Source organism: Lepisosteus oculatus, chromosome 25 (assembly GCF_040954835.1).
Source record: "Lepisosteus oculatus isolate fLepOcu1 chromosome 25, fLepOcu1.hap2, whole genome shotgun sequence".
NCBI classification, from domain to species: domain Eukaryota; kingdom Metazoa; phylum Chordata; class Actinopteri; order Semionotiformes; family Lepisosteidae; genus Lepisosteus; species Lepisosteus oculatus.
This window is the reverse complement of record NC_090720.1, coordinates 10,432,124-10,446,107: the sequence shown is the minus strand read 5'-3', so window position 1 is coordinate 10,446,107 and position 13,984 is coordinate 10,432,124. Positions and strand designations below refer to the sequence as shown.

Below are 13,984 nucleotides of genomic sequence, written 5' to 3'. Positions count from 1 at the left end.
AAACACCTTTCTATAATTTCATTAATGCTTAATGCTCAATTAATTAACGATAAAAGTAGCAGCGTTATTCAGCAGCTTCATTTTAAATTGAAACAAGTGCAGGGTCTTAAATAGAGATTAACATTTAACATTTATTAACAATAGGAATTCAGGTGGGTAGCTGCGTCAGCATGCTTAGGCTGCAAAGGAACAAGAAATAGGTTGATTCCACGCTGAAAAAAAGAAGAAAGAGAACACAACATTTCGGCCGTGGAGCCTTCTTCAGGTGTGAGGGTCTCCAACCCCAGTCCAGATTTTATATGTAGCTTTTAAATAATCAATTTCTAAAGTCTCAAAACAAGTTAACTATCAGCAATTAAACAGGTGGAGGTCTCTAATGTCATTAAGAGATTATTTAGAACAAAAATTCTCAAAGAGCAATGTTCCCTTCACTCAAACATTGATCATTTTTTATAAGCATGTAACAGATAATATGTGGTGACCTATAAGAATAACTGGGTTGGGTCTCTCCAGAAGGTTGGAGCTCTCTGATACAGATAATGTTTCCTCCCACAGTGCAGACATGCTGGTAGATTAACTGGCTTCTAGGAGAATTGGCGCTGGTGTGAGTGCGTGCGTGTCTGTGTCTTTTGTGTGTGCCCTGTCACGGATCAGACAGACCACATGCTTTTTGTAGCTCAGCCAGTTCATTGATGTGGAGAGCTGTGGAAATCCTGGCAAACCATTTTAACTTGGTTAAAACCTGCCAGCAGCCCTGATCCTACACAGAAACCTCTGGACTATACTGTAGGCTCACCCAGCACTGCCTTTCCTGATTGAGTAACATAAGACCTACTAGGAAAGTGGTACAGTTTCCTGTGGTTAAGTACAATGGCACTGTAAGATCACTTTATTGGCCCTATACAATTTCTTGCATAAGGAATTTGTCTTTTCACATACCCCAGCTTGCTCTCCATGAGACACAGACAGGGAGAAAAGCTTGGGGCCAAAGCGCAGGGTCAGCCATTTATACAGCGCCCCTGGAGCAGCTGGGGTGAAGGGCCTTGCTCAGGGGCCCAACGGAGGAGGATTCCTCTGCCGGCTGCGGATTTGAACTGGCAACCTTTTGGCCACAGGCGCAGATCCTGAGCCACAATGCCTTACATAAACATACATTCATCCATGGCTGTGCAAAGATCTCAAGCATAGTTCTACACATTTTCCTTTATTCATGCAAAAACGCAATTCTGATTACTCAAATGGTTTTAACTTTTCTAAGCCAGCAATTAACCTTGAAAGTTTTGATTTTGTCATATAAAAAGTGACCTTTTAGCTTGTATCATGGAGGCCTAGAGATGATGATGTTAATGAGTAGGAACACCTGACAAGGAGTTGTCTGACAAATTAGATCTGATGGATGACAGATTACCTACGACAGTATGTCATACTGGCTATCTTGTGGAGTATACCTGGAGCTGTTGTGAAGAGTTTGAAGATTTTAAGAGAAATTACAAAAACAGGTTCTACTCACTAATGCTAAGATACACAAATTACAATGTTGTTTTAATAGTAAAAACCAAGTGAAGGATCTCAGTAGATTGTTGATGTTCATGACATCCACAGTGTCTAAAACATGTTTATATATTCTTCTGATGAAAAGTTTTGGGTTTTAAATAATTGTGTGACTAAATACAGCAGACTGACAACTTTAATTGTTCAAATGACAACCATTATAAATCGCTCCATGTGATATGTAAAGTTGACATTTTCCGAGACCCAAAAATGACATCAAAAAACAAAACAACTCAAAAGTCACTTCTCTGACAGATCGAGTTCTAGCTTGTTTTCCTGTTTGCTCTAGTACTAGGATAAAACATTCTTTAAACATGTTTTAAATTATACCACTTCCAATTTGTTGTTCATAAAATATGAGTACTTGGAAAAGATTTTCAGCGCCCGTGTCTCACAGCTCCTCTGTGAAACACAATAATGTTACACTTGAAATGCACGTGACTGTAAAGTCACTAAAAAACTTTTAAATGCACCTTCTACCCTATTTCTAAGCTGTCTTTAGGATTAAAGAGCTTTAGATATCTTTATGAAGCACCTTAAGTAATTGGGCTTATGCTAAGAAGATTAGCACCAATGCAGATCCAAGGGTATGGCTTTTTAATAAGATTCTAATGTGTTTCGAGATGTTTTATTAAGAGTTCCTGATGTGCAGAAGGAAGGATTAACACAGTATCAATTTCACCTTAATTTTTGAAGAGCTTATGCAGATAAGACAGGATGAAACCAACAGAAGTCAGTCCCTCCAGCATGATTGCTTATTGATGAGAGGTCTCATGCAGCCTGCCTTTTCTAAGTCTATTGGTTTGAGTTTGTCAATACCTTTGATGATTTTGAATTCATACGGAGAGTCCTTGTCATGACTGTAGTCCCTCCCCCTTAAGGGTGCTCCGGCCCTTTCACTTCGGACCTGATTATGTGCACCTGTCCCCTGTTCCCAGTCCACCTTAAAAGCCAGGCGCTGACGTTAATCCGGGCTCTGCATCTGAACTCCGTATCGTGAGAGTCCGGGACCTGGAAGCGCCTGGTCCTGTTAAGGTTTTATCCCCTGTTCCTGGGGATGGACTCCCCGGCTTTGAACTTTGCTCCTGGACAGCTGCGCACTTTGGACACTCCCCCCTGTTTTCATCCCCGTATTCCTGCATGACTTTTTCCTAGTGTTTCCTCACTCCATCCCGGATTGTGTTGTCCTCATAGGGTCTGGAAAGAACTGTTCCTTTACAGTCTTTTTATAATCTCCTCTGTTCAATACTAAAAGTGGCCATTTCTTTAATCTGCCTCTGCGTGTTGATTCTTAAAACTCAGGAATTCACTTGGGTGTTTTTTTTTAGAAAGGGTTAATATCATGACCTTACTGTAACACCAACATAAATAGAACACCTTAAAAGATGTCAGTAGAGATTTAATTATTTTGTTCTGCTCCATCTTTATTTAAAAGCATGAAAGTATTTCTACCATTAGGTGTTTTTGTTCTAAAAGTTGCTAAAATAAGAATACATCCATCTGTTATCTTTAAATATGAATAATTTGCATAAACTAATTACCTTTTTCCTTGGCAATGATATACATGCAGTACCTAACCTTGGCTCAGATCAAGAGTTATTAAGCCATTCATTCAGAGAATATTGTTTACTATTGTTTAATTTCAAACCAGCAGCCCCACAAAACAGCAGATCAGGAAATGGGGTGAGCTCTCATTGTTTGGTCATTTAAGATCCCATGGCACTGTTTGTGACAAAAGAGGTATTGTCCCCCATGTCCTGGCTAGATTCCACTCTGGATTTATATCTGGCTTCCCTGATGCTTCTCGGTGATTCAGATAGTGAATCAATTTCATTTTAATACCTCACCTGAAGGACAGCTCCTCCTACAGTATGGGGTACAAATATGAGATATTATTACAGTATAAGTACTTAATTTCAAAGGATGCAAAAGCTCTTTACAGATAAGAGGGGATTCAGATCATCAACCACTCAGGTGTAGCACTTATCTAAATGCTAATGACGATAGGAAAATTAATTACAATAATAATGTAGTTTAAAAATCAGCAGGTATGATACCTGTAGGTCAGTGGCCCCAGAACATGGCAGCTCAGGTGGAAATTTAAGAACCTACTTCACCAGCCAAATTAAAGGGGAAATTTACTGAGGTCAGATAAAGTCCTGGAATTTAGCCAGGACAACGAGTTCAACACGTCTACTTAAGCGAGAATAGATTAATGAATGTTTTTCACCTTTGTGTGTTGACAGCTATAACTGCAGTTATAATTATGCACATCATAATTATAACTTAAAACTACCTAATTAATTTTTGCACAATAAGAACGTCTAGCAGGTGCTTTAGCTGTCTTGTTCAAAATTTTACAGCTCTATTGTTGCTAATTAGGGTGTCTAAGCATCTTTTTATTACATTAAGCTCCCCTTCATTTGAAATTCACAAGCTTTAAAGCGACTTATCTCTTACTGAGATACAGCAATATGCAATACTGCTTCTTAAAAAAGGACATAACTGATAGCAGCCCAGACAGTCTGATGTCATTTTAACTAATGTATGATATGACGACACATCTTCCAGCATTACCTCTGCAGTTTTGTTTGATGAACAATGCTGAACTGATGTGTTATATTGAATTGATGTTGCTGGATCACAAATTGGCACTGTGACATTTCAAGTCCTTTTTAACATTTAAAAGACCAGCTCTGACGTTTTAATGGAGTGGCGAGATGATGCAGTGGTCAGCATTGCTGTTTCACAGTGCTGGGGTCCTGGGTTCAATTCCCTGACCTGGGGTACTGTCTGTGTGGGGTTTGTATGTTCTCCTTGTGTTTGTGTTCAATGTCCTCTCACAGTCCAAATACATACTGGTAGGTAATTTGGCTTCTGGGAAAACTGGCTCTCGTGAGAGTGTGTGTGTTTTTGTGTCTGTGTGTGCCCTCCGAAGGACTGGCATTCTGTCCAGGGTGTATCCTGTCTTGCTGTTGCTTACCAGGATACACTCTGGCCCCCCTGTATTGGATAAAATAATTAGGAAATGAATGGAGATTTTTATACATTTTGTTCTCCTTTTTGCACATTTTTAAAATGAACGTTAACGATCCTAATCTGAACACACTCTCCTTGAAATTTGTCATACTGATCATTCACGTGTTTCATGTGTTTTGTCCTTTCGGTACTGGAGTTGTGATCAGTATGCTCAGTATGAGTTGCGAACACATGCAACTGAAACAACAAAGAAAATGTAGTGAATTTTTTGTGAATTTGAAAAACACTGTGGCACTCTCATGCAAACTCACAACAAAAAAAAAGTTACAATATCAACTTATCATGCTTAAAGATTAATTTACATTAACAGATCTCTTTATGTGAACAACAACATTAAAGTCTTTTATCAGTTCCCTGTAATTATGGAGCCTATACACTTGTAGCACAAAAATGGTATAAACAAGACAGATGTTTCCAAGTACATGTGGCACCTATTTCTACCTGTGAGCAAAGAAATATATTTTTCCCCCATTTCCCATGCAATTGTCAAGGAACACAGGAATCTCTGGGTCCTTGCATTAACATTCTTAAACAGTTATTTAAGATTATTTAAGAGGGATTAACAGCTGGAGATGAACTCATTTTCAAGCTATTAATACAAACAGTGACTCAGCTGGCACCTTCACAGATTTAAAAATAATTCACACTTGTCTTTAAAAGAAACACAAGACTATTCATGGGGTATTGTTTATCAAATACTCGAAATGCACTTGTCGATGTCTCCGATATCCAGCAAGACAAGGTCAACAATTAGCACCACCATTTAAAACAGGATATTCAGAACTGTTTTCTGCGCGGCTTTTCTGGTAAACAAAATCAGTTGTTTTCCATCCATAATGTGTCATAAAAATCTAACCCTGAATTAAGACAACTTTAATTTCTCTATAAAATGCCCCGCAAAAAAAGGTCAACAAAGCAAATACCATGTAACTTACTAATATTATAACTATTTCAATCTGAGGGTAGGTTTTCAGAGGGCAGAGTTAAATAATGAATCTACTCCTGTTTTCTATCTATGCCACATTGTGCTGGGTGGCTTTGCTCTTTACACAAAACTTTAGTGAACAGTTTGTTGGCCCCGAAACCTTAATGACACCCACCTGGTGGATCAACAGGTACGGTAGCTTCCCCACCTCCTACACCACAGTTCCAGGATGAACAAAGGCTTCAGCAGACAGAGCTCAGTTAAAGCTCAGGCGAGCACTATATAAACACATGTAGAACGGTAATGTGTGGTTAGTGAAACCTTGCCAGAACCTTTGCAATGGCGCAGTTTATCTCAGTCAGTTCCTTCACCTGCGCACAAGCTGAGTAAGCTTTTTCTACGAGCTCAAACTGACGCTGCAATTCATCAGGGCACTTCAACAGATGACAGTGGGAAGCAGATGTAGGTCACCCTCCCCAGGCCCTGCGACACAATGGCGGTGAGGGGCTTCTGCCCTGAAAACGCACTCGCTGGAGTCGAAATCCGAGCTGGCAGCTCGTGCTACACAGCCGCAGCGTCTCTGAAGATGTGAAGTTCCCATCTGGCTTTTCAGAAGGTGCCACGTAGAAAAGTCCACTGATATCACATCCAGAAAGGAAATTTAAACAGACGGATTTGTTTTCCAGCTTGGACGTGTCTCGCTCTCTGCCAATGTCCAGAGCACTGCATCTGCTCATTTTTGGGGGGGAATTATTGCTTTAGGAAAAGCTCAAGTCTCACTCAGGCCTCACGCACACCTACAGTGCTTTTTTTAATTACGTTGTTTCAGGACGGTCCTACCCTCGGCAGTAACAGCATTGTCTTGACTCTAGACTCTTGCAATTCCAGTGAAAACTGAGATGAGAATGTACATATTGGTGGAGTGCCGTACACAATAAATACCAAGTGCAACATTGTGAACAGTACCTACAAGGGTTAATACCCCCTTAGAACAAACAAGAGTTAAACAATTAAGTTCCTAATTAATTAAGAATTTAGATGAAATGAAAACCAGTAGACTCTGAAGTTCTTAAAGATCGTAATAAACGAACAAAGGTCTGAACTATTTTTCATTTATTTTTCGAACTTTCTTTTAGCTGTTTTTGGTGGAAGGGGTTCTGTGCCATTTTCAACAACTCGGAAGAAGGTCTGCAGGTCTACGAAACAACATTTGCAATAGTTCAAACCAGTCGAGCTCATTTCCATGTTGAAAAGTTAAAAAAAGATACAAAATTGAACGTTTTGGCCAGGGATAGCATCCTCAGGTGTAAAATTGATCTTTACTTGTTCCTTTAGAGCTCAAATACTGTTGCTGGTCCCCTCTCTAACCAATACCTCTAACCTCTTGCCCACTGTGCTATATAATAGGTGGTGTCAGATTATAAAAGATGAAAAAGCTACACCTGTCGAGGATGTCTCATTAAAATCATCCTATAAAGATATACAGTATATTGACAAAACTTGCCTACAAGAGCACTTTCGGAGCTCTGAGCTTTTCACAGACAAGTCCTGATCACTTGAAATCCTGATAAGTGAGTTAATAAATCAAATCAAAAACATATGTGAATGCACCTGCAATTCTATTCTGAAAGAGTTGATAAAGGCACTCGATTGTCCTTGTGTGCCAGGGCACCCCTGTGTTGAGATGTGGCTCGCGTTAGAGTTAAGACAAGGTAGGCCTCACTCTTACCAGGAAAGAGTGGGTTTCTGAGAATGAACTAACTGGAAAAATAAGTCAAATTGGAAAGATAGGTGAATGTCACTTTTCTCCCTCGGAACTTAAAATTTTTACTACGTTATGTGCTCTGGCTTTCAAATAAACTCTTGTGAATCACCAGTAAAACCTACTCATCCCGGAAAAGCTGAGACAGTTTAACTAACCTTAACGCAGCAGAATGAGAATGTGGTGTAATGGGAAGGAGGCGAATCAGAATGAGGTGCAAATCTCACTTTCTGAAGTAAACATTTGCAAGACAGCAGAGGTGGCAAGAGAGGCTTTATTTCCCAAATTTACTGCAGCGTTCTACTTAGCATGAGTCTGTGCATTCCAGAATCTTTGGGGGACTCAGTGCTCAGAGCTTTTGGGAGCGTGATTCACTGCTCAGTCTATCTTATTAGGAATTCTGACTGCTGACTCAACCTCCTCCAAAAACGTTCTTTATTCTTGGGGGGGAAAAAAGGCCTTTGATCTCTTCAGAAGAAAGAAAAAGAAGAAATGAGGGTGGGTTAGGGTTGTAAGCAGTGGTGGTGGAGGAGGGGGGTGCTCGTCTAGGTCTGGGGATTCTAATTTCATCTGACGGAATAGCGCTTGTGTAAGAGGTGCATGAGGCTCTTTTCTCAACTCGGAGTTTGTTTCCAACACTTTCTTTAAAGCCAGTGCAGTGAGGCAGTGAGGGTCCCCAGATCCTCACTACCTTTTACAGATGCACTACAGAACGCACACTGACAGGCTGCATCACAGTGTGGTGTGGCAACTGCAGTACTGCTGACCGCAAAGCCCCACAGCGGGTGGTGAAAACTGCCCAGTCCATCACTGGGGTTGCCCTCCCATCTATACAGGACATTTATGTATAAGTATAATGTATAATGACAATAAACTTGAACTTGAATGGAAGAGACCTGGATCCCAAGTTGGATCTCAGCGGTGATCGGAATAGGTCCTACCTATATTGATCAGTGATAAGATAAGGGCGAGACAAGTGACATTTGTTCAGGGCCGTTGGAGGAGTCAGAGAGGGGAGCCAAGGAGATGAGGTTTGTGTAGGAACCTCAGCTTTAGCCCATCAAGGGAGAAGGGGAGACAGCTGAGGTTAGCAAGAGGTCAACCTCGGTTTTTTGCTAGTTCACTCTTTGTAAAATGTTATAGAGGGAAAGTCTAGAGAAATCAGCATTCTGACTTTTCACCCATTGATTGGGCATTTCTGTTAGTCTGCTGTTTTAGTTTTAGTTTTAGTTTTTGTTTGTTTTTTTAAAAGAGCAGCAGCGTCAATCTCCATGTCCTGGGTATAATTAAAGCCGGGCTCTATCAATATTTCCTGCTGACATTTTCTTTCTATCTCTGTTCAGTGAATCTTCATTTCTCTGTGATCATGCAAAGACCGCAGTGCATGAGACCGGATCGCCTCCGTTAAGCTTTCAGCTTCAGGTACTGACCATGTTGGCTCCTTGAAACCTCTCCTCCTTACAGCAGCACAGGGACAAAAGTGAAATCAAGATTTAGAAGCATTCAAGGCAGAAAACAGGAGAGGCGTCTTTTCAAAGGAGAGTGAAAAACCATCGTCCTAGACAAAGCTGCAGCTGACTACAGTACAGTATGTGCATTCCTCAAGGAAAGGATAGATGCAAGTCTAAGATCATTGATATACTAGCAACATAACAAACTAGATGTGCCCCATGTCCTCCTCTCCTTTCTTACCTTACTCACATTCCTTTAAAATTTTTAAAATTTAAAAAAAATGTAAAAAAATTAAAAGTTTTTAATGAAAGTTCAGGAGGAATGAAAGCAGCCGAGCTCATTCGACACAGCTGCTGCGATTCCCACTAATCCTGACGTAAGCCACCGGTCTCCATATATATCAAACATCACCCTCTCCTCTTCCTCGTTCGTTTTCTGCATCCCTCCTCCACCCCCTCTCCACCTTTGCAGCTGCCCAATTGGTCGCATGGGAGTCCTATCCTCCCCGTCCAACGGCCGGGAGGTTGGCCCTCAGCCAAGCGGGTTACCCCAAATCTCCACATCCCAATAAACGATTCTGACTTCTCCCAAACTTTCGGCTGCTGTCATTCCTCGTGAAGTGCAAGAAATAGGATTCCACAACATAAAACATTGCACAGTGGTTTAAGGTGTCACGACTATAGTCCCCCCTCCTTAAGGGTGCTCCAGCCCTTTCACTTTAGACTTAATTCTGTGCACCTGACCCCTTTTCCCAGCCCACCTTAAAAGCCAGGCGCTGACGCTCATCCTGGCTCTGCATCTGGTTTCCGCACCGTGCGAGTCCGGGACCTGGAAGCGCCTGGTCCCGTTAAGGTTTTAATCTCTGTTCCTGTTCCTTGTTCGCCGGTTCCGACCCGGTTCATGGTTTTAATTCCTAGTTTGGATGGATCACCTGGCTATGGACTTATTCTTGTGTTTTTGGATTTCCTCTATGGATTACTTTTGGATTGTTTGCCTCGGCCACACCTTCCCCGTGCACCAGCGCACTTTGGACACGCCCTCCTGTTTTCAGCCCCGTATCCCTGCATGACCTTTTCCTAGTGTTTCCCACTTCTTCGGATTGTGTCGTCCGCATAGGGTCCGGAAAGAACTGTTCGTTACATAAGGGACAGCCTTGGCCTTGTCTTTTCATGGGGTCACATCATAGCCTGAAGTCCACCACAGTCATTTTCAGGGTGGCAGCTTGCACGCTGCAGCTCTTCTGTGAGGGGTATATCTTCCAGGCTGCTGTCTGGCAGCACTCGGTGAAACAGATCTATACATTTACAGGCCCTATCCAAGGTGCCGGCAACCCCAGGCGTCTCCAGTGCAAGAGTGGGGAAAGGCATATTTCCAGCATATGGGAAGTTAACAGACATACAGCAGTCTTGAGATATTTCCTTGCTGAACCGAAGCTCTATATGAGACAGCACTTTGAAAGCCCCCCCAACGGTCTTTAATGTTTTGTTTAAAAAATGTAATTAAATGTAAACCATATCCGGTAAGCAATTTTATTTTAATAGTTGCAGATAATATCAAATGTGACTTTTTGCATTGCCCTGCTATTATCTTTTAAGCCTGCTGCATTTTAACATCTGCATTGTTTGGCATAGCTTTTCTTTTGCATATTTCTTTAGTTATCCCTTTAGTTATTCTCAGTCCTCTATTTCTTTCCACAGTAAGTCAGTAAGCCTTTCCTCACCTGGAAACAAGGCATGATACAACTGAGAGGGGATGTTGTGTCCATTACAGGACACACACAATTACACATGCAGAAGGCACATGCAAATGGTGGATAATTTAAAGATCCCAGTTAAATCAGCCATTATGTCTTTGGAAAAGAAAACTGAAGTGTTTGAAAATTACATTGAAACCAGGTGAAAAATATGCAGATTTACATAGAAAACACCCCAGGCCTGAAGCAAAACCAGGACTCAAGGGATTAAATTCACTGAGTTGAACAGCTGATATCTGATGAGATTTGTACTGATCTGAAGAGAGACTGTCTATGTAAATTAGGATCATAAGTGAAATTATTTATTTTTGCTGCCTCATGGTCAACAGGAATACCAAATTAGCAAAGATCTAATGTTCGGTTTATGCATTAAGGCCTTTCAGATCAGAGGTGAAAGCCTGTTTCATCTCCAAAAGAAATCATGTGGGCTAAATGCCATTAATGTCCCATTGTTTGGTCTATGGAACTCTAGGAAGCAACTGTCCAAAAAATTCAATATTCCCACAAAGAGGAGGAATTCTTGATTCTGTCATATCCTCTTCCGTTTTTTAAACAAAATTGTTCAACGTCCTCTGACTGACTAACAAGTGGCAGTACGGCCTATGACAGGAGACCCAGAGATGAGATCGTTGTCATAAAAGCAACTGACATTAGTACCACAAAATCATAACAATGCCAAAGTAACAAGGCCTTGGACAAGTCCTCAATAACATCTCTGCCCTGGCCAACAGAGTTCCTGCAGGAAGAGTAATAAATGCTATTTTAGGCTTTAAAGAGGAAATGGATATAGTAGACACTGTGGGGAGGGGGGTGGGTTAATCCCACACAATAACGTTTTCAGTCAGTACTTTTTTTTTAAATGAATCCAGATTAGATGCAGGAGAAATAGATTTCCACAGAGCTGTTAGTGCTCCTTTGGAGAGTATAATTCCACTTTGCCCAGTCATTTTGATGCTATTTTTTAATCTACAGCAAAGTCCACTCTATTCAGCAGCAAAGTTGCTCATTTGGAGGAGTGTTTTTAACTATAATGACCGACACTTAAATAACCTCAATACATCAGGTGGGGCTGCACACTGGTGGTGATGGAGGGGAGTCCCCATTACCTGTAAAGCGCTTTGAGTGGAGTGTCCAGAAAAGAGCTATATAAGTGTGAGGATTATTATTATTATTATTATTATTATTATTATTATTATTATTATTATTATTAATTATTAATACTGGTCATTACTCATCACTCCCATTTCTTGATTCTCTTAGATGACATTGTATATGGATATAATGTATTTAATATTGACAAACCTGTGCTGTGGTGCTACAGCATTTACAAAAACTGTATGGTTCTGGGGTGCAGCAGTGGTCAGCATTGTGACCTCACAGCACGGGGACCCTGGGTGCCATTCCAGACCTGGGGTGCTGTCTGTGTGCAGTTTGTATGTTCCCCCCTTGTTCACGTGGGTTTCCTCTAGGTGCTCTGGTTTCCTTCCACAGTCTAAAGACATGCTGGTAGGCTATTTGGCTTCTGGGAAAATTGGCCCTGGTGTTAGTGTGTGTGTCTGTGTGTACTGCGATGGACTGGCATCCTGTCCTGGGTGTACTTTGCATCCATTGCTGGCAGAGATAGGCTCTGGCTCCCACCATGACCCCGAATTGCAAGAAGCAGCTAGAAAACAGATGGATGGATGTACTGGTCCTCCCAGTTCCCAAACCATAAAGGCTTCAACTTGAAAAGCAGGCTGGGAGGGCTGGGAACATAACGTCTAGACCTCATTTGCAAGAACAACATCACTGTCTGACTGTGAGCCTGCAGCATGAGCAGAAATTACTAATGAGAGCTCAGTCATTTCAGAGAACTGATGCATGGACTGGGTGTCTCTGTTGTGTTTGGCACAAGACAGGTAGTGTTATGCTAATGTGACTAAACAACTGTTGGTGCCAGAAACAAAAAAATGACCAAATGACTATTCTTTTTTGAAAAAAAGGGATTGAAAGGACCTATTCCATTAATTCATCATATTTTTATGCTTAAAGTAATTACAGATTTAAAGAAAGGCCACCATAAAAAGACAGTGGTAGCATCCTTCCATGTGTATGTGTCACAAACAAGAAAGCACACATTCAAATTTGTCACGATCGCCACCCTCCTCTTAAGGGCGCTCCAGCCCTTCCTCGTTTGTATCATTCCTGCCACCTGTTCCTTGTTTCTGTTCGCCTTTAAAAGCCAGGCGCTTACTTCACCCTGTGCTCTGCATCAGATCCCCGCATCGTGCGAGTCCAGGACCTGGTTGCGCCTGGCTCTGTTATGTTTTTAACTTCCTGCTCCTGTCCTTGTTCCCCCCGCCGGTCCCGACCCGGCACCTGATTTTAATCTCCTGTTTGGACGGATTTCCCAGCCTTGGACCTTTTGCTTTCGTTTTTGGATTCCCCCTTTTGGATTTCTTCTGGACTGTTCGCCTCGGCCACACCTCCCCCGATCACCAGCACCGTATGGACACGCCCCCCCTGTTCATCCCTGTTCCTGCATGACTTTTCCCTATTTCTTCCTCACTATTCTGGATTGTGTCGTCCGCACAGGGTCTGGATAGAACTGTTCCTTACAAAATTCAGTCCATTTCCATGCAGGATTTACTGTATTTCCTGCCCTGGGCCAAAGCCACAAAAATTCCATTCACTGGAACAGCATGAGCGTCTACATTCCTCGAGCCGAGGAAGTGTGCTTTATTTTGAGGTTCTGTTTTTAAAAGAAGACGTAAAAGTCTGATCTTTAATTAATCTGGTCTTCAGATTTCTTTGCCCCACTTGTTTCCCCGGAGACAAGTTTGCTGATTTGTAACTCTGCTGGCTCTGCCAAAACAGGCATTGTCGTCTCCTGAAAGCTTTTAGCGGTCTCGTTTGGAAGCATTTTCATAAATAAATTAAATACATGAGCTTTGAACAAAGACTCTGAGGGAAAAGGTTGGCAAAATATGCATGAGGAGTTCATAAGCTAACCAGTTTTTGTATACTAGTCAGACTGGCATTTGCTATTAATTGGAAACATGAAGAAAAGAAGTTGTTGGAAGTCATGAAAACAGCAACAATAAGGCAGATGTAGCCAGTCTGAAAGTAAGAGAAATTACATTGTGTTCCCATGTCCCATGTGTTTTCTTTGTAATTAAACTTTGAGGGGCAAATAAACAAATGTTAGAAATACTTTCTGAAAACAGCCTTTTCTTTAGAGACCTCGGTCATTTTCCTCTTTTCTGCTCATGGTGGATGATTTCATTAAGTGAAACTGACCTTAAGCGTTGAAAGCCGGGAAAGAAAAAGCATGCAAACTCCAGAAAAACCCACAGGAACCCGTTTGCTACAGCTATTTCAAAGAAGCTGTTCCATCCAGTTTAAATGCTCCATGCAGCCTGTGAATCTACAAAGAGGACTAATGGGAAAGTCACAAGTTACCCAAACTATTGCATTTGAGAGAAGAAAAAAACTGTATGAATTGAAGATTCGTAAACATTGT

The 13,984-nt window shown here is 41.5% G+C and overlaps 1 protein-coding gene across 2 annotated transcripts in view; it reads right to left on the bottom strand.

The window, feature by feature from the left end:
• The window catches only part of pusl1 (pseudouridine synthase like 1), a 52,017-nt gene that overhangs the window by 22,522 nt on the left and 15,511 nt on the right, over positions 1-13,984 (bottom strand). The window lies entirely within an intron of this gene.